Consider the following 22,955-nt stretch of genomic DNA (forward strand, 5'->3'; position numbering starts at 1 on the left):
TTTTAGTCTGGAGACACTGCCCCTCTAGTCCTGGGCTACCCCACACATAGCTCTGCAGCTATCCTGAAACTCATGGGTGCTCAATGCAAGGGGAAACATTAACATACATTCATGGCCTGTTCTGAGACAGGCATTAGACTAGGGGTTTCTAATGAATTTTATTTGATTTTCCTAGCAACTCCATGGTAAAGTTTATTGTACATGAATCTCGATGAGGAGCCATCCAAGGATTTTAAGGCAAAGAAATGGCACAGTCTTATTAGTTTTTCAGAAGGATTACTTGGATGTTAATATGGAGGGGTTAGACTGGAGAGGGTCAAGTTTGGAGATAAGGAGGTAACTAGTAGGTTACTATAGTAATCTAGGCAAGAAATTATGAGAGTCTGATTTAAAGCAGTGGCAGAGAAAAGAGACATGCTGGAGGGGACTTTAGCAAATAGAATTAACACAACTAGATGACCCACTGAATATGAAGGGTGAAAGGATACCATTAAAGATGGTTCTAAATAAGGAAAAATATGCTTATAGTTAAGAATTACAGAGATCACGATAAAATAAATAACAGATTATAACACTAATAATTTTTAAAGAAATTTATCCAATGAGAACAAATAACTAGAAAAAAGTTAAGAATTATTTTTTGAGGGTAACTCCCTATTTTCCCCTACAGCATTCCCAGGATTATATCATAAATTAGACAAAGCTTCACAATCTTTTTAAGGATAAAATACCAAACATCAAGTGCTTTTCATGAGGTAACTGTTTTGGTTAAATTCTGCAAGGATAGATAATGAAAACAATCTACTTGATGTTTTTGCTCAAACAGCATTCTTATGGTTTGCAGAACTGGGATTCTTCTGAGTGTTGGCTCACTAAAAAGACAGACTTTCTTGCCTAAAAGCGTTGGGTATTTTGTGAGTTTCTTTGTGTCCTTGAGAAACTGCTAACCTTACCCTCAAATTTAATAAGCCTAATGATAGGAAACATTTTTCATCTCGATCACAGAACTGCATTTGCCCAAAGCAAGGCCACAGATCATTTAAGGTTCCATGCACTGTAAGAAAAGTCCACAGTAGAAAATACTCACAAAGGCTTAAGAAGAATAGATCTTTTTTTCCCCAGTGGTCACTCAGCTATTTCTCTGATTTCTTGAGGTGTTTAACAAAACATCCAGTAATGCGCCAGAGCAAGGATCTACAGTAAATAGAAAATTCAGTTTAACAATGGTGTGTGTGAAAAAGGACTCACTGTTCTATTAAATACAGACAGTCTAGTGGAGCCTATAGATACTCTCCAGAAAATCTGTGGGTGAGGCATCAACTTCTGAGGCTGGTAAAGCAACTGATGAGTAATAAAGTAGTGGCAAGGAAGAATACAAGGGCTTAATGAGGAACTGCTCTGCTGCTTTACACAAGACTGCATGAACAGAAAGCTAAAGGAAAAAAAGTCAAATATGTATCATTAGAGAACAAATTCCAAGACATTATTTGGAATTCAAAATTCCTATTTTCACGCTATACATGGCGGCTAGATAGATTAGCCCTCAAAAGCATTTTTAGAAATAAAATATTATTTGTAACGAGAGAAAAAAGTAAAAACAGTCACTACTTACATTTAAACCAAATAGGATCCATTTAAGAAAAAGTATTTCTAATCCATCTTAAACGCATACTTAAATTTCTTCCTGAGATTGTCCCCCTTCTTCCTTTTCAGTGTGAAGAACTGGCCCAAATCTACCTGCAGTCTTCTCCACATTCCCTGCCCTTGCCCCTCCCAACAGTGGTGTACCCGACTCCATGCTTTCGCTGGGTGGAATGTACTCCGGTTCTCCGTCTGTGTACTGAGATAGACCACAGAGTACACTGTCTGCTCCACTGACCTCTGCTCCTGAGGGATCATGGAAGCAGGGGCCATGGGGCAGGCAGTATGGACTACAAAAAAATGCAGTACTAATTCATTAAACAAATGTTTATTATGGGTCCAAAATGTGCCAGATACCATAATGGATGGTGAGATGAAGTCTAAGCCCCAAAATTACAGGTCAGGTTGAAACTCATGTCAACTTTTTACTGGTCATCTATGCTCACTGTTAAATGAATTTATATAGGGAAACAACTATTGTATTTTATGAAGCTCCAATAACAATAATGTACGCCAAGGATTTTGTCATAAGGGCCATCAGTGCTAGCTTAGAACTGAAGATGATGGGCGAAAAATGTATGTGAGGACTGGTCCCATAATGTGTCAATAAATATCACGATGACATGATAACATGCAGGCCACCTATTCTCCTAAACTTTGAATAGTTTTCTGAAATTCTATAATAACAGTTTAGACAAACTTCATATCATCGAGTCACTTAGATTTCCTTAAACAAATATTCTAGGTTCACCTAAAGCCTAGTACTTTTCCTTTCTCATCATGATCACTAGAGCCGGGTCTTCATGACTAGCACCTCTTTATAATGTATAATTTGGTTGTAATTTTCAACATTAAAATGATGCAAGCGAATGATGCTGAAGGTGGAAGGCTAAAAGAACAAGTTTTGCTTATCATTTAGAGATGGAATTATAGACTATATAGTTATTTCCCAAAATAACTAACGTTTCCTCAAATCCACAAGACAATGCGTCTACCTTTTTTTTTGATATGCCAAGTTCCTATAATACAGTTGATAAAATTACAGATATATTTATTTGACTTCATGCTTAATATTACATAAATTCACTAGATCTAATTAACAGAAGTCTTCCAAGAAAAATTCTAAGACCCCAATTAGACTTAAATCACTAGAAACCTATCAATAGCTTCCCTAAGCAGTTATAATGTGAAAAACAATCAGAATACATATTAACTATTATCCAAGGGATGAAGGGACCTAAACATTTTTTTATTTAACATGGGTAGGCACCGGGAATCGAACCCAGGTCTCTGGCATGGCAGCTGAGGATTCTGCCACTTAGCCACCATTGCACCACTCTAAACATGTTTTTTCAATTGAAATCTTTATTTGGGGATAACTGTAGATTCACATGCATTTGTATAACACAAAGGTCCTACATAAAATTTACCCAGTGTGAGAGTTAGGTTCAGGTGTCAACTCAGCCAGGTGATGATGCCCCATTTAAATCATCAGCATATGAAATTCATCTGTGGCTGATTACATTTGCAGCTGGCTAAGGCAGCATCTTCAATGAGTGAGGTTTTATTTAATTAGCTGGAGGGAGGCTTAAAAGAGAGGTCAGAAGAAAGCCCAGCAGCTCAGCATACCTCATTTCAGCCCTTGCAGCTCAGACCCAGATGTTTGGAGATGCAAAAAGGAATCACCCCAGGAAAAATCATAGGAACCCAGAAGCTCGGAAGGGAGTCCAGCAGAAGTCCACTGTGTACCTTCCCACATGACAGAGAAAGCCTGAGGAAAGCCAGCTGCCTGTCTTTGAACTATAAATTTGTAATTAAATAAATCCCCTTACTAAAAGCCAGTCCATCTCTGGTGCGTTGCATTCTGACAGCTTCAGCAAACTAAAACACCCAGTTTCCCCATCAATGGAAACATCTTGTAAAACTACGGGGCAATACCACAACCAGGATATTGCCATTGATACAGTCAAGATACAGAACATTTCCATCAGCACAAGGACTCCTTGTGTTGTCATTTTACGACATCTACTTCCCTCCTGCCCTTAACCTCTGGAAACTACTCACTTGTCTTCCATCTCTATAATTTTGTCATTTCAAGAACGTGATATAAATAGAATCACATAGTATGTAACCTTTAGGGATTGGCTTTTTTCCCTCGGCATAATTCTCTGGAGATTCATACAGTTTGTTGCCTCTATCAATGGTGTGTTCCTTTTTATTGCTGACTAGTATCCTGTGGTATGGATGAACCTTCCCTTTACTTATGGAAGGACATCCAGTTATGTCCAGTTTGGTCTAGTGCATTAATTGTGTACAAGTTTACGTGTGAACATTAAGTCATTATGTCTCTGGGATGAGTATTAGCTAAATCCTGATAAATTGCTGGATCAAATGAAGGCCTTAAATATTTTCACTAAAAGACTGTTGAGTTCAAGGTGCTTATCTTCCCCATGCAAAAAAGAAAAAATGTAAGTAGTCTTTGGAGTCATTTGTATGTGTATCTCAGGCAACCAGGAGAGCGAGAGGTTATTTATGGGAGACCCTGTAGAACCTAAGCATTTGGAAGGGTACAGGTGGCAGGGTGGACGTCTATTTATTAAAGGAAGTGTTTCATATGAACTGTTTCACAAGTAGATTTACAGGCACTAATGTGTAAATGCGAACATAAATTAATATCTTTCAAATTAATTAATTAAACAGAGGGCTGAGTCTGTTTCCCTGTGAGTAGATATGAAAGCTGAGCATACTGAAGACTGGTTTCAGAGGTGACAGAGGGAAATATGATATAGTCTAACTCTCCTAAGCTATTCTTAGGAGTATACTATACTTAAGAGAGGAAGTATTTCTGTCTGCCAGAGGCTGTTTAAAAAGCTAGACTACTCTAGAACTGGACCATCTGACTTTGAAACCCAGCTCAGCTACCTACTAGTTGTACTTAATCTCTCTATGCACATTTTTTTCATCTGATGAACAGAGGACTGCAGTGAAGATAAACTAGTAGATCTATGTAAAGTGCTTAAAAGAGAGTCAGGCACATTTTAAACACAAAAAAATAACTGTTATCGCCCTCCCCAGGCTGGCACAGCTCTGGGGAGACAGACGGGTCCTCTGCTGTACTGAAGAAAGCTGCTGGAGGGAACTGATCCGCTGTGACAGAGCACCTTCTAGCACTGGGGTGCCCTCTAGTGGGGAGTAAAGACCCAGAGAAGGTTCCTGGCTGAGGAAGGACAGTCAACAGTGGGAACAGCCAATACCAGAGAGCATCTGGCTGCTCACCAGGTGCTGGCTCCCAAAGGACATGCCCATCGACTGCTGCGGCAGACTTTCTGGGACTGTTAGAAGCAGGACTCTGGGGGTAAGGTCCTAGAGGTCTGGGCAGCCTAGCATTTACAGCTCCTAACTCTTCTCTGTGACACTGCCTGAGAGTCTTTGGAGGATGGAGTCAAATAAGAGAGATCCTTCAGGATGAGGCAGTTTCCTGGATCTCAGCAGTAGGAACTCCTAATGCTGAACAGCATTTGTCTCTACCCAAATAACAAAACAACTTATGACAGTTTTGATGGAAGCTTCTGAGTCACTGAATTGATGGAAAGTACTATTCCTCTATATATCTTAAGCTCTGTGTCCACAATCTTTTGTCAATCTACAAAACTTTTAGTTACCTCGATGGTTAAGAACCATCAAGATGAATAGATATTTCTCCAAATGGCCAGTAAGTGCAAAAAAACATGCTCAACATCATCAGTAATTAGGGAATCAAAACCACAAGGTACCACTTCATACCCAGAAGGAGGGCTATTATTAAAAACAACAACAAACAAAACAGAAACTAGCAAGTGTTGGCAAGAATATGGAGAAATTAGAACTCTTGTGCATTACTGCTGCGAATGTAAAATAGTGCCATATGACCCAGCAATGCATTGTTAGGTACATACCCTCAAAGAAATGAAAACAGGACCTCAAACAGATACTTGCACCCCAAGGATCATAGCAGCATTATTCGCAATAGCCAAAAGTCCACTGACTTATGAATGGATAAACAAAGTATGGTATATTCATATAATGGAATATGGTTCAGCCATAAAAAAGAATGAAGTTCTGATACATGCTATAACGTGAATGAACCTTGAAAACATCACATTAAATGAAATAAGTCAGACAAAAGAACAAATATTATATTTATTTGTTTACTTACATGAAATATTTAAAATAAGCAAATTCAGAGCCAGAAAGCAGATTAGGAGGAAAGGAGGAACAGGGGTTGTTGCTTAATGGGTGTTTTAATTTGCTAATGCTGCTGGAATGCAATACATCAGAAATGGACTGGGTTTTATAATGGGGATTTATTTAGTTACAAATTTACAGTTCTACAGAGGAAAGGTAGCTGGCTTTTCCTGTCACCTGGGAAGGTATATGGAGATGTCTGCTGGCCTTCCCTCTTGCCTTCTAGGTTCAAATGGCTTTCCCCGGGATGATTCCTTTCTGCACCTCCAAACTTCTGATTCTGAGCTGAACTCTCTTGACCGCTCTCTTATAAGCCTCCAATTAATTAAATTAAGCATCACTCATTGCAGAAGGCACTCCCCTTAATCAACCACAGATGTAATTAGCCATAGATGAAATTCATATGCTGATGATTTAAGACCACAGCAAAAGAACTGGGCACCATCACCTGGCCAAGCTGACACCTGAATGTAACTTCTACAATGCGTAGACCAGTTGCCTGGTCAAACAAGCACTGGCCTAACCATTACTGCAAGGACATGTTGTAGATGGTTAATAAACCAGAAGGCTGGTTTATTAAGTTATCAGCACAATGACGGCATCCATGGCTGACTATATCTGCAGCTGGCCACGGGGATGCCTCCCCCAATTAATGATGTTTAATCAGTTGAAGGCTTTAAAGAACTCAAAAAACAGAATCTCTCACTCCACTTCAGCCAGCCAGCCTCCTGAGGAATTCACTGAAGGCCTTCATTAAAGCTGTCAGCTCACAGACTGCCCTATGGAATCTGGACTTGTGCATCCCAACAATTGCATGAGACACTTTTACAAAATCTGATATTTGCGGATATCTCTTTTGGTTCTGTTTTCCTAAAGAACTCTGACTAACAAAGCTGATAAAAAAAAGTTTTAATAATGAAAGGTGGTGATGACAGCACAACACTGTAAAAGTGCTAATGAACTGTACACTTGAAAACAGTCAAAACGGAAAATGCCATATTACATATATTACACGATTTAAAAAGGAATTCATTATTTAATAAATTTTTCCTACACATTGGGAAAAAACTAATGGAGAGAGCATATTCTATTTTAATATATATGTATTATACCATAACTTTAAATTGTCTTCCATATCCAACATCACCAACCATACATAATGTATTGATTTATTTTTCATTTTGAAAGGTCACAGGGAAAGGCAACTGAGTGGTTTAAATAAACTGACTACATTATGCCTACATAGCAACTTTGATTAGAGATCAAAGCACCAGACATTTCAAAAAAATGCCAGGAAAAATGGTATTTTCTGGTGAGAAACTATCAGATCTTATTGCCTACATTTTCTAATGGCAAAGAAAAAGTACTATAACTTGAGAAAAAAATGATTTAAATAATGGAACCTAAGAATCTGGATTCTCTATATTTTACTTGGTTATTCTCATTGTTAAAAAAAAATAAAAGGATACTGTTGTTTCAAAATATAAAATAATCTCAAAGAATCATAAAACAAGAACTTCCAATGAAGTCATTAAACCTTAAGTGCTAACACTTAAGAATTACTGTTCTTAAAATCTAAGCACTGCACAGATCCACAGATACTGTTTAAGGAAGAAAGCCATATCTAAAAGAAATCTAGCATGAGCAAGTGAAAAGTTTAACAATTTAAAATCTTCCAGAACATCACAAATATAATTATTCAATGTAGTTAGCTTCAGCAGCTATATTTCTATGATGGAGTGATCTCAATAATTTCCAAGGCTCAGAGAGGCCAATGAGTCCCAGGCCAGACTGCTGTAAGTGAAAAGAGCTGGGCTTCACCTTTAGTTCATAGTATTTTCAATGTGCCATGTGGCCTCTATACAATTATTAAGATAATCGGGAAAAATATGGTTCATATGAAGCTTTGCTGATTATTCACAACTGTTTTTTAAAAATTCCTACCAGACCATGTCTCTAGAAGGTAAGAAATGGTCTGATTTATCTACATATTCTAGCAGATTGCACAGTGCCTAGAACATTGTTTCTTGAAGTCTAGACATGGGAGGAATACAGTAATTCTTTGTTGCATGTTCACTCAGTTAAGTTCACTGTAAAAGGAATTTAAAGTAACATTTTTATTACTAGTTTACAGTACATTTTAAACATTTTTAGAAAATAAATATGAACAAGAAGAAGAAAATAAATTGCTCATAATTGTACCAACTGGAAATTAATTATTATTATTTTGGTTCTACAGCACTTCAGCTTTTCCCCCCATATGAATACATATAATTAATTCACACCATACATACCAATGTTAAACTTTTTCACTTATTGTGAACATCATTCCAAGTCACCAGTCTTCTATAACATTTTTTAATGGTTACACAGTATTCTACTGTATTTACGTACCATAATTTTCTTAGCAAATTCCTTACCACATTAAAAAATTTGCCCTACATTTTTTCTATTTAATACAGATTCAAATTCATTGGCATTTTAAGTCGAACAAACTGTAGACAGTCTAAAAGAAGTTTGAAATAATTTTTTTTGTTGTTCAAATGTGACTATGACATGGGTTCTTATTTAAAAGATGTGGCATAGATGAGGCTGACTAAAAAAATGTCTGGCTTTGGAACCAGTCTATTTTGCTATGGGTGAATAGTTTTACTCTGACAGCAATCTCGATGTAATGCTTTCTTTGCTCATTATAAAATTTCCAAGATTCTGGTTTACAGTTCATCTTAAACTAATCTGGATTTATGATCCTTATTTTTCTACTTTTTGGAAGATGTATTAGAAGGGCTTGGGAACTCAATTATCATTGATTGTATGGCAAAAATTCCAATTTTTAATCTTTAAGTGATTATATTTATTCTAAATAAAGACAAATTATGGGAATATTTACTTTGGATTCATAAAAAAGGAAAAGGGACAGCTCCTTTCTAATAGCACAGTTGTAAGTAAATAAGAAAAGGAATTGAGAGAACTATCCCTTCAAAATACCTCAGTACAGAATAAACATTCCTTATTCTCCAAATGGTCCCCAAAATTTACAAGAACACTTGAAAGAGGAAATTTATGAGTTGAAATTTACTTTCAAAGTTTAAAAATATTTAATAGAAGTTCAAACAGAGTAATTTTTGGATAGATATGGATCTACCATGAATGGATACATTTTTACTTTAACAAGTATGAGATGAATTTGCATTTTGCGTTATTTCCAACATTTTAATCTAATTTTTTTTTTTTTTTTTTTTAAACATGGGCAGGCACCAGGAATCGAACCTGGGTCCTCTGGCATGGCAGGCAAGCATTCTTGCCTGCTGAGCCACCATGGCCCGCCCTTAACCTAACTTTATTGTGTCTAAAATTCTTAAGTTATCAGGCAATTACTTCATAATGAAAACTTCATTAATGCAGTAATGGTGAGGTTAATTTGAAATCTGTGAATTACATAAAGATACTTAAAGAAAGACAAACTTATGTTTACATTCATATAATAATTAGAACTAGACTAATCAGCTATTACTTACTAGAGGTTCTTAGAACCAAGCTTAATGAAAAGGGAAAATGAATATTTTTTTGTTTGTATGTCTGCTATTACTATGCAAACAAATGTTTTGGCAATATCTGAGATCATATTTAACAGTTATTAGAAGTTAGAATACTCCAGGCACTACTCAAAGTGTTTTTCCTCTAATAGCTGATTTGATCTTCACAAAAACCCTACAAAATAAATACTACCATTATCCTCATTATCATTCATTACGGGTGAAAAAAACAAGTCACTAAATTTGTATTCCCATGTCTCTTTTTTTCAATTTAATTTTTAAATTTTTTAAATTGACAAGCCAAACCAACATACAAACATGAACACACAAACATTCCATAAATGGTGTACAATCAATGGCTCACAATATCATCACATAGTTATGTATTCATCACCATGATCATTTTTTCGAACATTTGCATCACTCCAGAAAATAAAAAGAAAAAACTCATACATACAATACCCCTTACCCCTCTGTCCACTGACCACTAGTATTTCCATGTACCCAATTAATTTTACCCTTTGTTCCCCCATTATTTATTTAATTTTTATCCATATTTTTTTACTCATCTGTTTATACCCTGGATAAAAGCATCAGACACAAGATTTTTACAATCACACAGTCACATTTTAAAAGTTATATCTTAATACAATCGTCTTCAAGAATCAAGGCTACAGGGGAACACAGCTTAACAGTTTCAGGTACTTACCTCCAGCTACTCCAATACACCATAAACTAAAAGGTATATCTATATAATGTATAAGAATAACCTCCAGGATAACCTCTTGACTCTGAAATCTCTCAGCCACTGAAACTTTGTCTCATTTCTCTCTTCCTCCTTTTGTCAAGAAGGCTTTCTCAATCCCTTGATGCTGGGTCTTGGCTCTTTGCAGGGTTTCTGTCCCAAATTGCCAGGGAGATTTACATCCCTGGGAGTCATGTCCCACTTAGTGGGTAGAGCAGTAGGTTCACCTGCCAAGTTGGCTTAGAGAGAGAGAGGCCATATTTGAGCAACAAAAGAGGTTCTCTGGGGTTAATTCTTAGGCATAATTTTAAGTAGGCATAGCCTATCCTTTGCAGGAATAAGTTTCATAGTGGTAAACCCCAAGATTGAGGGCTGAGCCTATTGATTTGTTTGTCCGTAATGCTTGCGAGAGAATCAGAAATTCTCCAAATGGAGAAGCTGAATATTTCCCCCTTTCTCCCCATTTCCCCAAGGGGACTTTGCAAATATTTCTTTTTTCCTTTGCCCAAATTACTCTGGGCTATATCAGGGCATCACGCTTAATCTGGACAAACCAACAAAATTTCATACCCTATTCAAGATTCCATATACTTATGGTGTTCAATTAAACTGATCATACAAGTTAAATTAGGAAATGGACTACCCAAAATATAAATTTTGTACCAGATAAACATCTCTCCCTTTAGTTTCACACAGAAGTTTAAGTTTAAAACATGGACTATATCATCCTTTACCCTATATTCTGTTATACCTTAGTCCTATCCTGATCAGCTTCATTCATATCTCTACTTGAAGTCGATCACTTTTTCAATGTTTTAAAAAGTTTCTGTATGGGGGTACTGCTGACTTTCACAGCTTCAGAGCGCTAACTCTGAGTCTTAGGTGTCACACAAATCTGGAAACGACCAGGTTATAAACAAACTGAACTTCTTTTTAAACTATGGAAAAACAATAAATATCTAGAAATTTTTTATTTTACAGAAAACATGGTTTCCCATTTTATAGGGAAACATCAGAAGAGCACACAAATTCTAAACAAACTCTATGCAATCATATGATACAAAGTATATTTTAAAATACTTGAAAATGTTTTATATTTTATAGGAAGTAACTAAATTCCTGGACTTATTCTCAAGTATTTCTTGCTAGTTTGTATAGTGCCTAATTTTTCTTTCTCCATCAAGAAATTAAAAAAAACACCAAAAAAGGATTTGGATTTCTGAAACATTTCCTGCAATACTATTTGTTGCATTTTATAAATGTAGTTATAATTCAACTTTTAGAAAAGATATTGGCTAAAACTATAACAAAATTAATTGTTCACAAAGTGAATACTGGTCATCCTGGGCATTTTATTTTATTCTAGCACCCTTCAGTATTTTCCAAAATCTTGATGTCACTGTATAAATTTTAAAATTCTTGGCAAGTGACATTCTCCCATAGGACGTTTCCAGTTATTTTATAATTATATAATAAAGCCATTAAATGTGCACTATGAAGTCTTTAATGAACATATATTACTTTTGTAATAAAGTTATTTGATTTCAAAAGTTTTTTCTAGCTACAGCAGCACTTTACTTTTATGGTTTAATGATGCCACCTTGTGGCCTACATGGGCCTCAAGTTCAATTTCAGCTTCTAATAGAGGTTTAGAGTAAGAGGCACTCCTCTGTAGTTTTCTTTGCTTCATTTCACAGTTACTCATCATCATAAATCTCACAAACTGTGAATTTTTTTTTCAGGTTAAAGGTTTTATTACACAATTTAAGCAATAGAAATAACAGTGAATTTTCATAAGTAGATAAGTACACAAATTATACTTTTTCCTCACGCTCTCTGGGGACCCATTACATGATTTCAGAGATAGCCCTTTCCTATTTTATTAAAAATATTTCCAGGCTTCATATCTCAATTAATGAAGAATATTTGTTCAATACCTTACTTTAAATTATGACATCTATTACTGAGTATCTTTTTAGATATTTTTTAAATTTATTTTATTTATAAAACATACCAACATACAAACACAAACATTCTTACCATATGATCATTCCATTCTACATATATAATCAGTAATTCACAATATCATCACATAGTTGTATATTCATCTTGATCATTTCTTAGAGCATTTGTATTAATTCAGAAAAAGAAATAAAAAGAAAAAAATTCATACATACCTCTCTCACCCCTCCCTTTCATTGATCACTAGCATTTCAATCTACTAAATTTATTTTAACATTTCCCCTATTATTTATTTGTAATCTATATGTTTTACTCGTCTGTCAATAAGGTAGATTAAAGGAGCATGAGACACAAGGTTTCACAATCACACAGTCACATCGTGAAAGCTCTATCATACGATCACCTTCAGGAAACATGGCTACTGGAGCACAGCTCTACAGTTTAAGGCAGTTCCTTCCAGCCTCTCTATTACACCTTAACTAAAAAGGTGATATCTAGTTAATGTGTAAGAATAACCTCCAGGATAACCTCTCCACTCTGTTTGGAATCTCTCAGCCATTGCCACTTTATTTTGTCTCATTTCATTCTTCTCCCTTTTGGTCCAGAAGGTTTTCTCAATCCCTTGATGCCGAGTTCCAGCTCATTCTAGGATTCCTATTCCACGTTGCCAGGAAGGTCCATCATCATAAATCTCATTAATCATGAATTTGTAAAAAGTTCAGAGTTAGGATGAAGTTTAATTTCCTTTTTTTACAAAAAGTTTACCTAGCAAATTAATAGCATAAATATGATTCCAGGCCTTTTCAGAAATCTAAACCTCATTGAACCCACTTTAAGAGTTTTCTTTTATATAGAGTTAAAGTGCTACTTAAATGGAATTCTGACTCATTCACGTGTTTAGTGTTATTTCAAAATACAGAACTACCATTTTTGTAAAGTACTGCTTATTCTCAAAATGATCCACAAAACTTAACCAGACCTCATTTCAAAGTTTTAAGGCACGAAACTACTCATATTCTTGGGGGAAACAACTATTTCTATGAAATTTTTAGAGCTGGAATGGCAATCCAGGATCATCTAAACCAATCTTCTTATTTTATAGATAAGGATATTGAGAACTAGAGAGATTGTAACTTAACATGTTAGGGTAAAACTGCTCTACCTACCTCTACCTCTAAACCTGTGATTCTAGCCCTATCTGTAATTCATGGCAGAAATTAAGGTATAACATCCTCAACATAATAGCTTTTCTTTCACAATTCTAGTATTATCTGACCCTTTTAATGCTCTAAATTATGTGACAGATCTGCTAGCATGTACTGCATTCTTTAGGCAAAACATCCAGTCTAGTGACAGAGTAAACAAGGGCTCTCCTAGCTATAGAGCCCCGGGAGAGGGTACAGACTCTTTGAGGAGCGGCTGGACTGTGTGTGAAGTTATGGCTTTAGTGTAGAGCCACCAGGATGTTTACATTTAGGGCCTATTTGGTCCTTAAAATGCAAAAAACACTTAGAAATCCTTATTGGACCTACATTCTACCCACTCCCTCCAACCTCTTCTAAGAGGTGCCCTGTACATAAGAAGGTTATACTATGAAAAAAGACTAAGAAACTGACTTAGTCAAATAGTCTCTAAAAATGGCATATTTACATTATTATGAGGAATCAATAAAATTAAAACACCGCCTAATACCTAAGTAGTATTAGTGTTAGATGTTACTATTAGTTTTATGTCATAATAGTAATATGATGTTACCTTTCACTTATGAAGATACTACTATTGACCTATCACTAAAGGATATGTACCCTACTTTCTTCAGGAGTGGTTAAAAGAAGTGCTCAGAACCATCAGTCCATTAAGCCTCTACCCAAGACTAGTGGTTTTTACAAAAACCATATATTTGTTTCAGAGTAAACTGCTTTGCTTTCATTCACAATCTCTTTCCATTTAAAATATACACTTCTCTATAGTTCTACTAATATCACAATTAGTTTATGAGATATTGGAGGTGTTATATAGCCCAGAGAGGTTAAAGAAAATTTCAGAAAGGGCAGTCTCACTGGAAATTAAAGTACATTTTGTTTTTATATGTTAAAAAATTTTACTTTCCCCTTCACTATTTTAAACTTCATGTAAAATTCTTTTCCATCTTTTGTAGTTAATTGATTTGAAGAAGGAAAAAAAAATGCTTTCCCATTACTATCAACTATATTTTACAGAAGAAACATTAATACTGTACCTCTGAATGTACACCTAGCACAGACTGTAAAAAATCCATACGGGGCCTTTGGCTCATCATGTTTATTATAAAAGTCAAAGAATACTTTTCTTTTAAAAATATATTACTTAAAGGAGAATGAGAAGTTATAACAGAGAAAAGGATTTAACAAATGAGTATGACTACTGAATCATACTGGTATTTTTTTTTAGTCTCCAGTGTCTTGGAGCAGCTAGAAGGAAAAACCTGAAATTGTAGAACTGTAACTCATACCAAACTTTGGAATCTGCATCTATAATTGCCTGTTAAAACATACTTTGAAATTTATTGCTTTTTTGTATATATGTTATATTTCACAATAAAAAATGTTAATAAAAAAAGGTATATTTATAGTACAGAAAGCTAGGGACTGGAAAATGGGAGAATGACTCACCATATGGGGTGTTTCCTCTTTCTCCCCACTGGACATAAGATTTAGAGATGCGATCTTAGCTAGGAAGGGGGTAGACTATTATCTCTAAGATATTTTGTCTCTTATCTTAGACAAATCTAAGAGAGCTGGGATGTGTTTGAGGCTTTAAAAGGAGGCTTTGGCTCTTTTTCCAGTCCTCCCTTGCACTAGGAGTAACCTATTTGGGAGAAGCACCTTTTGATACCCAGAAAGAAGAAAGTGAGGAGTTAGCTGCTTAGAAATGGTTCAAAAAAGAGGGTTTTCTAGCCCAGTTTATCAGAATGAAAATAAGTAAAAGATTACAAGATGAAGCTTATATGTTTTCCCTGGTACTTTCCTCATACTGCTACTTAGGAACCCAAGATGTGGGTCAAGAGGTGAGAAATGCCAATATTCTAAAGCAGAGCTGAGTCAGTAATCCTAATAGTTTCTTCAGTAGAATAATGATTCCCTGAGTGGAAGGGCAATTAATTACACCAATCTTCCTTCTGTCAAAACCTAGCCCACAAGAGACTTCCGGAGAAGATGGCGGCTTAGTAAGACGCGCGGGTCTTAGTTCCTCCTCCAGAAAAGCAACTAAAGAAACAGAAACAATACAAAACAGCTCCCGGAGTCACGACAGAGACCAAAAAAGACAGCGTACCCCATTCTGGAACGGCTGAACGGGTAGGGAGAATCCACTGCTGTGAGATACCCGAGGGGTGCACGTTTTCCCGGCTGGGGTGGCTGGCGTCTGGGGTCCCCTCCACGCACGTGGCTCCCCGGTCTGACTGGGAACATTGGATAGCGGGGCCCTCCCGTCATGCTTGGCGTCTCGGGCCAGCTGGGCAATTTGGACCGGCACTCCCCCAAGCCACGGCCAGCGACCCCCGCCTCCACGCGCGGTTTCCCGGGCCGACTGCCCCGCAGACAAACGACCGCCACGAGCGCCACCTACTGGGCAGGAAAAGAAAAACAGAGCCCAGAGATTCCACAGAAAAACCTTTCAACCAGCTGGGTCCCACACCCAGGGAGATCTGATCAAATGCCCAGACACCAGCAGAAAATAATGGATGACGCTCGGAAAATTGAAGATATGGCCCAATCAAAGGAACAAACCAATAGTTCAAATGAGATACAGGAGCTGAGACAACTAATGCTGAATATACGAACAGAAATGGAAAAACTCTTCAAAAACCAAATCAATAAATTGAGGGAGGACATGAAGAAGATATGGGCTGAACAAAAAGAAGAAATAGAAAATCTGAAAAAACAAATCACAGAACTTGTGGGAGTGAAGGACAAAGAAGAAAAAATGGAAAAAACAATGGATACCTACAATGGTAGATCTAAAGAGACAGAAGCTACAATTAGTGAACTGGAGGATGGAACAACTGAATTCCAAAAAGAAACAGAAACTATAGGGAAAAGAATGGAAAAACTTGAGCAGGGAATCAGGGAACTGAATGACAATATGAAGCGCACAAATATACGTGTTGTGGGTGTCCCAGAAGGAGAAGAGAAGGGAAAAGGAGGAGAAAAACTAATGGAAGAAATTATCACTGAAAATTTCCCAACTCTTATGAAAGACCTAAATATACAGATCCAAGAAGTGCAGCGCACCCCAAAGAGAATAGACCCAAATAGGCGTTCTCCAAGACATTTACTAGTTAGAATGTCAGAGGTCAAAGAGAAAGAGAGGATCTTGAAAGCAGCAAGAGAAAAACAATCTGTCACATACAAGGGAAACCCAATAAGACTATGTGTAGATTTCTCAGCAGAAACCATGGAAGCTAGAAGACAGTGGGATGATATATTTAAATCACTAAAAGAGAAAAACTGCCAACCAAGACTCCTATATCCAGCAAAATTGTCCTTCAAAAATGAAGGAGAAATTAAAACATTTATAGACAAAAAGTCACTGAGAGAATTTGTGACCAAGAGACCAGCTCTGCAAGAAATACTAAAGGGAGCACTAGAGTCAGATACGAAAAGACAGAAGAGAGAGGTATGGAGTAAAGTGTAGAAAGAAGGAAAATCAGATATGATATATATAATACAAAAGCCAAAATGGTAGAGGAAAATATTATCCAAACAGTAATAACACTAAAAGTTAATGGACTGAATTTCCCAATCAAAAGACATAGAATGGCAGAATGGATTACGACCCAGCAATACCACTGCTAGGTATCTACTCAAAGGACTTAAGGGCAAAGACACAGACGGACATTTGCACACCAGTGTTTATAGCAGCATTATCTACAACTTCAAAGAGATGGAAGCAGCCAAAATGCCCATCAACAGACGAGTGGCTAAACAAACTGTGGCGTATACCTACGATGGAATATTATGCAGCTTTAAGACAGACTAAACTTATGAAGCATGTAATAACATGGATGGACCTAGAGAACATTATGCTGAGTGAGTCTAGCCAAAAACTAAAGGACAAACACTGTATGGTCCCACTGATGTGAACCGACATTCGAGAATCAGCTTGGAATATATCATTGGTAACAGAGACCAGCAGGAGTTAGAAACAGGGTAAGATAATGGGTAATTGGAGCTGAAGGGATACAGACTGTGCAACAGGACTAGATACAAAAACTCAAAAATGGACAGCACAATAATACCTAAGTGTAATGTAACTAGGTTGGAACACTGAATGAAGCTGCACCTGAAATATGGTTTTTTGTTTGTTTGTTTGTGTGTTTGTATCTTTTGTTTTTGTTTTTTTCTTTTTCCTTTTTATATATATATATATATTATTAGTATTATTATTTTAATTCTCTTCTCTATATTAACATTCTATATCTTTTTCTGCTGTTTTGCTAGTTCTTTTCCTAAATCGATGCAAATGTACTAAGAAATGATGATCATACATCTATGTGATGATACTAAGAATTACTGAGTGCATGTGTAGAATGGAATGATTTCTAAATGTTGTGTTAATTTCTTTTCTTTTTTTTTGATTAATAAAAAAATTAAAAAAAAAAAAAAAAAAAAAAAAAAAAAAAACCTAGCCCACACACAGCCTCTCTATTAAAATGACAGATCCCTGAATTGGCTCAGTGCACACCTCTGTATTCAGAATTCTGGAGAATCTTTCAGAAATGGGAATGGGGGCTGGCAAATCCCTACATCAGCTTCCCATGAAACTATTTTTGCAGACTGCCCAGAGACTTACCAGGCCAATGTGACAATTATGGGAAAACGCAGTGAATGACCGATGGCTCAAATTCTAATAGCTACATGTCTCTTCCAGATTTGTTGTTTTTCAGGAAATGTCTTCTCAATAAACACATCTTTTTTTTTTTTTTAAATAGCAACTTTAAATTTTATTTTAATTTAACATTCAATAAATACGGCAGCTGGGATGCTGAATCATGCTATTTGATAAACCACTGCAATATAATAACTGCTTCATTTTATGAACTTTTGCTAGATGGGAGAAAAATTCCAAAGCTATCATATTACAATCTTATTCTTTTTTAACTTTTTTATTATATCATATAACATATATACAAGGCAAAGAAATAAAAAAGCAATAGTTTTCAAAGCACTCTTTAACAAGTAGTTACAGGACAGATCCCAGAGTTCGTCATGGGCTACCATATGATCCTCTCAGATTTTTTCTTCTAGCTGCTCCAGAATATAGGAGACTAGGACGGCTTAAATATTTTTTTATCATCACAATCGACTTTTTTCCCTTCTTTTTCTGTGAAAAATAACATATACACAAAACAGCTATACATTTCAAAGCACAGCACCACAATTAGCTGTACAACGTATTTCAGAGTTTGACATGGGTTACAATTCCACAATTTTAAGTTTTTACTTCTAGCTGCTCTAAAATATTGGAGACTAAAAGAGATATCAATTTAATGATTCATTAAATTGATTCATATTCATTTGTTAAATCCTATCTTCTCTGTATAACTCCACCATCACCTTTGATCTTTCCATCCCTCTCTTTAGGGGTGTTTGGGCTATGGCAATTCTAAATTTTTCATATTGGAAGGGTGTGTCACTAATATGGGTTAATGAGATAGAACGATATGATGTTCAGGAGAGGCTGGGCTAGGTTTCAAGACTTATCTAGACCAGGGACCCATCTGGAGGTTGTAAGTTTCTGGAAAGTTACTCTAGTGCATGGAATCCTTGTGGAACCTTATATATCACACCTTTTTTTTTTTTTTAACATTGTCTATTAAAACTGCTTGTTAGTTTTTAAGTACAAACCTCATTTTCTTCCTGGTCCTTATTCTCAATCTCTCAAAACTTTTCAATATTTTGCTATTAACTTTATGACAAATACTAAGGAGACTGGGATTAACAGTGTAAACATTTTCATTTAAAATTTTTTTTCCTATAAAATCTATCAAGAGGGGCATGAGATACTATTGCAGTGTTTTAAAAAAAGCTTAAACAGTTGTTACTTTGAACTTTTGTCCTCGTATTTAAGAAAACCACATTATTAAGCAAAGATAATTATATTAGGAAAACTGTTCTTTAAATATTATCACAACATAATGGGGCAGTGCGACAGTGGCTCAGTGGCAGAATTCTCCCCTGCTGTGCTGGAGACCCGAGTTGGATTCCTGGTGCCTGCCCATGTTAAAATGCATAAATATATAAATAAAAAATGAAGTAACTACTGACAATGTAGGACTTCTACCATTTAAATAACAACATCAACAACAACAACAAAGATAATGACTTCAGGGAAATTCAGTGACAGAATGCCTTCCTGCCAGGCGGGAGACTCAGATTTGAGTCCTGGCCCATGCAACCCCTCCTCCCCCTCCAAAAAAAGATGACTTCATTGTTCTTTGAACAATGGGTGGAAAAATAAGTTTCTTATATTTAAATAAATGAAAAAATTATGCTCTCAGAATTCACAGGGATTGCATTTAGGGAAATACTTGTAATATAAAATAACTGAAGAAGTATAATAATGAACATCAAAAATAAATTAAAAACAAACTCAAGTTCAGGGTAACTATTAATTTGTTACTGATATTTTAGCAGACCTTCCCTAGTAATACGTATTCAAATAAGTCTAAAATATTTTTACCCAAATATACTACCCCTTCTTACCTTTCACTTCTCTCCTACTTTCCTTGGCCCAAGTTTTGTAATTTTTAATTATTTTGTTGGACAGCTTCATGCGTGTAACTTATCATTTAAACAAGATTACCCAAAAATTATTCCAACTTTTCAACATCAAATACCCTTATCTCCAATTCACCTCAATCACCCTTACTTGAAGTTCTAGTTTGCTAGCTGCCAGAATGCAATACATCAGATATGGAATGTTTTTTTTAAAAGGGGAATTTAATAAGTTGCATGTTTACAGTTCTAAGGCCATGAAAACGTCCCAGTTAAAACAGTCTATAATAGTGTTCATATTAAGGCACCAACAAGAGGTTACCTTCACTCAAGAAAGGCCGATGAAGTTCAGGGTTTCTCTCTGAACTGGAAAGGCACATGGCCAACATGGAGATGTCTGCTAACTTTCTCTCCAAGCTTCTTGTTTCTTGATGCTCCCCCAGGGGCATATTCCTTCTTCATTTCCAAATGTCTCTGGCTGTGTGGGCTCTGGTGGTTCTCACAGCGCTCTTATGGCTCTATGGCTATCTCCAAAATGTTTCCTCTTTTAAAGGATTCCAGTAAATTAATCAAGACCCGCCTGGAATGGGTAGAGTCACATCTCCCTGTAATCAAAGGTTAATACCCACAATTGGGCGAGTCACATCTCTGTGGAGATAATCTAATCAGGTTTCCAACCTATAGTACTGAATAGGGATTACAAGAAACAGCTGCTTCCACAAGATGTAACGAAATTAAAACATGGCTTTTCAAGGGCACATTTGCTTTCAAACCAGCACATTCCACTCTCTGGACCCTAAAAGGATGTTTTTCCATATACAAAATACATTCACTCCATCACAATATCAGAAAGATTTAAGCCACTTCGGCAACAATAAAAATGCAATACAAAGTCAGAAACAGCACAAAATCTCTGATCAAAGTTAGTTACAGGCATGGTCTATTTTAATGCAAAAACTCTCCTCTGGCTCTGGACCTGTAAAACTCAAACAAGTTATTTGCTGCCAACATACAAAGGAGGAAAAGTCATAGGATGCATATATCCATTTCCATAGGGAGGAACTGGAAGGAACACAGGGGTCACCAGACTCAAGCAGTTTTGAAAACCTACAGAGCAAACTCCATTAGAATTCAAAGTCTGAGAGTCATTTATCTTTGGCACTTTAGAAAGCGGCAGCCCCATCCTTTCCAAGGGCCTATGCAATGACCCACCCCTCTCCAAATGCAAACTTGGGTGACACTGGGGAGACCATTTTTTTCTCAGCTCCTCCCTCTCTAAGCATTGGGGCCATACAAGGGCTCTCTGCCATCTTCTGAGCACACGTTCAACCCCTTCATGTGGTGGCAGCCAGGTTCTCCCCAATCCCCAAGGAATGTGTTCTACCCTTTCCAAGGCACAATTCTTCCACTCCAATGTGGAAGGCCCGTCCTCTGCATTCAGGGCAAACTCACCCTCTCCAAGTGCTCAGTTAGGTCTGCTCTCCTGGCCCAAGGTTTCCTGACTCTAGACATTTAGCTTCCATAGTTCTGTCTCTGAAGTTACTTTTCTTCCAATGTGTCCCTTCTAAGTCCCTCTCAGTCCAGACTGGCAATTATTTTGTTTATACAGATCCCGCAACACTCTTGGCTTTCTATGCAAGAGCCTCAGATCATGCCCATCAGACAAAAGGACCTTCCACAAATTCTTCCTGGATAACTCCATCTCCAATCTTTAGCCGTCTCTGAAATGGCTGACTGGTTCCACATTTGGTTATATCCTCATATGGAGCACTATTCTATGGGCTCTCCCTTTCTGGAAGCCCAGAATTTTCCAGAACATCAATTTCTGGTTTCTTTGTACCCAACAGTTCAGTTCTCAGCATCATCTCTTTCCTGTTCCATTTCACTATAAGCTGCAAGGAGAAACCAGGCTGCACTTTCCACATTTAATTTGGAAATCTCTTCTGCTAAATATCCAAGTTCATGGCTTTTAAAATCTGTCTTCCACAGTGTGGACAACCAAAGCTATAGGCTGAGCCCCCCAGTCTTGGGGTTTGTTCATATGAAACTTAATCCCACAAAGGATAGGTCAAGTCTACTTAAAATTTAGGCCTAAGAGTCATCCCCAAGAGAGCCTCTTTTGTTGCTCAGATGTGGCCTCTCTCTCCAGCCAACACAACAAGCAATCTCACCACCCTACGTGGGACATGACTCCCAGGGGTGTGGACCTTCCTGGCAATGTGGGACAGAAATCCTAGAATGAGCTGAGACTCAGCATCAAGGGATTGAGAAAAACCCTAGAATGAGCTGAAATTCAGCATCAAGGGATTGAGAAAACCTTCTCGACCAAAAGGGGAAAGAGTGAAATGAGACAAAGTGTCAATGGCTGAGAGATTCCAGAGTCGAGAGGTTATCCTGGAGGTTATTCTTATGCACTGAGTAGATATCATCTTGTTATTCAAGATGTAATAGAGAGGCTGGAGGGAACTGCCTGAAAATGTAGAGCTGTGTTCCAGTAGCCATGTTTCTTGAGGATGATTGAATAATGATACAACTTTCACAATGTGACTTTGTGATTGTGAAAACCTTGTGTCTGATGCTCCTTTTATCTACCTTGTCAACAAACGAGTAGAACATATGGAATAAAAATAAATAATAGGGGGAACAAATGTTAAAATAAATTTAGTTTGAAATGCTAGTGATCAGTGAAAGCGAGGGGTAAGGGGTATGGTAGGCATAATCTTTTTTTTTTCTGTTTTCGTTTTATTTCTTTTTCTATTGTCTTTTTATTTCTTTTTCTAATGGATGCAAATGTTCTAAGAAATGATGAATAGGCAACTAAGTGATGATATTGTGAATTATTGATTATCTATGTTAATGTTATATTTCATTTGTTAATTTTTTTTAATTAATAAATTTTTTTTAAAATCTGCCTTCCAGCCAAAGCCACTAACCATTTTGCCAGATATTCTGCGATTTTAAAACAAGGATTGCCTTCCTTCCAGTTTACAATAACATGTGCCTTATTTCTGTCTAGAGCCTCGTCAGAGGTTTCTTTAGAGGCCACATTTCTACCAACAGTCTCTTCAAAGCAGTCTAGGTCTTATCTCT

At 36.6% G+C, this 22,955-nt stretch overlaps 1 protein-coding gene across 6 annotated transcripts in view; it reads right to left on the reverse strand.

Moving 5' to 3' along the window:
• ANKRD46 (ankyrin repeat domain 46) overlaps positions 1 to 22,955 on the reverse strand; it is a 92,769-nt gene that overhangs the window by 58,887 nt on the left and 10,927 nt on the right. For 5 of the 6 annotated variants that reach the window (XM_077167360.1, XM_077167361.1, XM_077167356.1 and 2 more), the window contains one exon: positions 1,088 to 1,194. The exons of the other annotated variant lie outside the window; for it this stretch is intronic. The gene's annotated coding sequence lies outside the window, so the exon portion shown is untranslated. The remainder of the gene's footprint in view (positions 1 to 1,087; positions 1,195 to 22,955) is intronic. 6 annotated transcript variants of the gene reach the window in all.

This window comes from Tamandua tetradactyla, chromosome 6 (genome assembly GCF_023851605.1).
Source record: "Tamandua tetradactyla isolate mTamTet1 chromosome 6, mTamTet1.pri, whole genome shotgun sequence".
Lineage (NCBI taxonomy): Eukaryota > Metazoa > Chordata > Mammalia > Pilosa > Myrmecophagidae > Tamandua > Tamandua tetradactyla.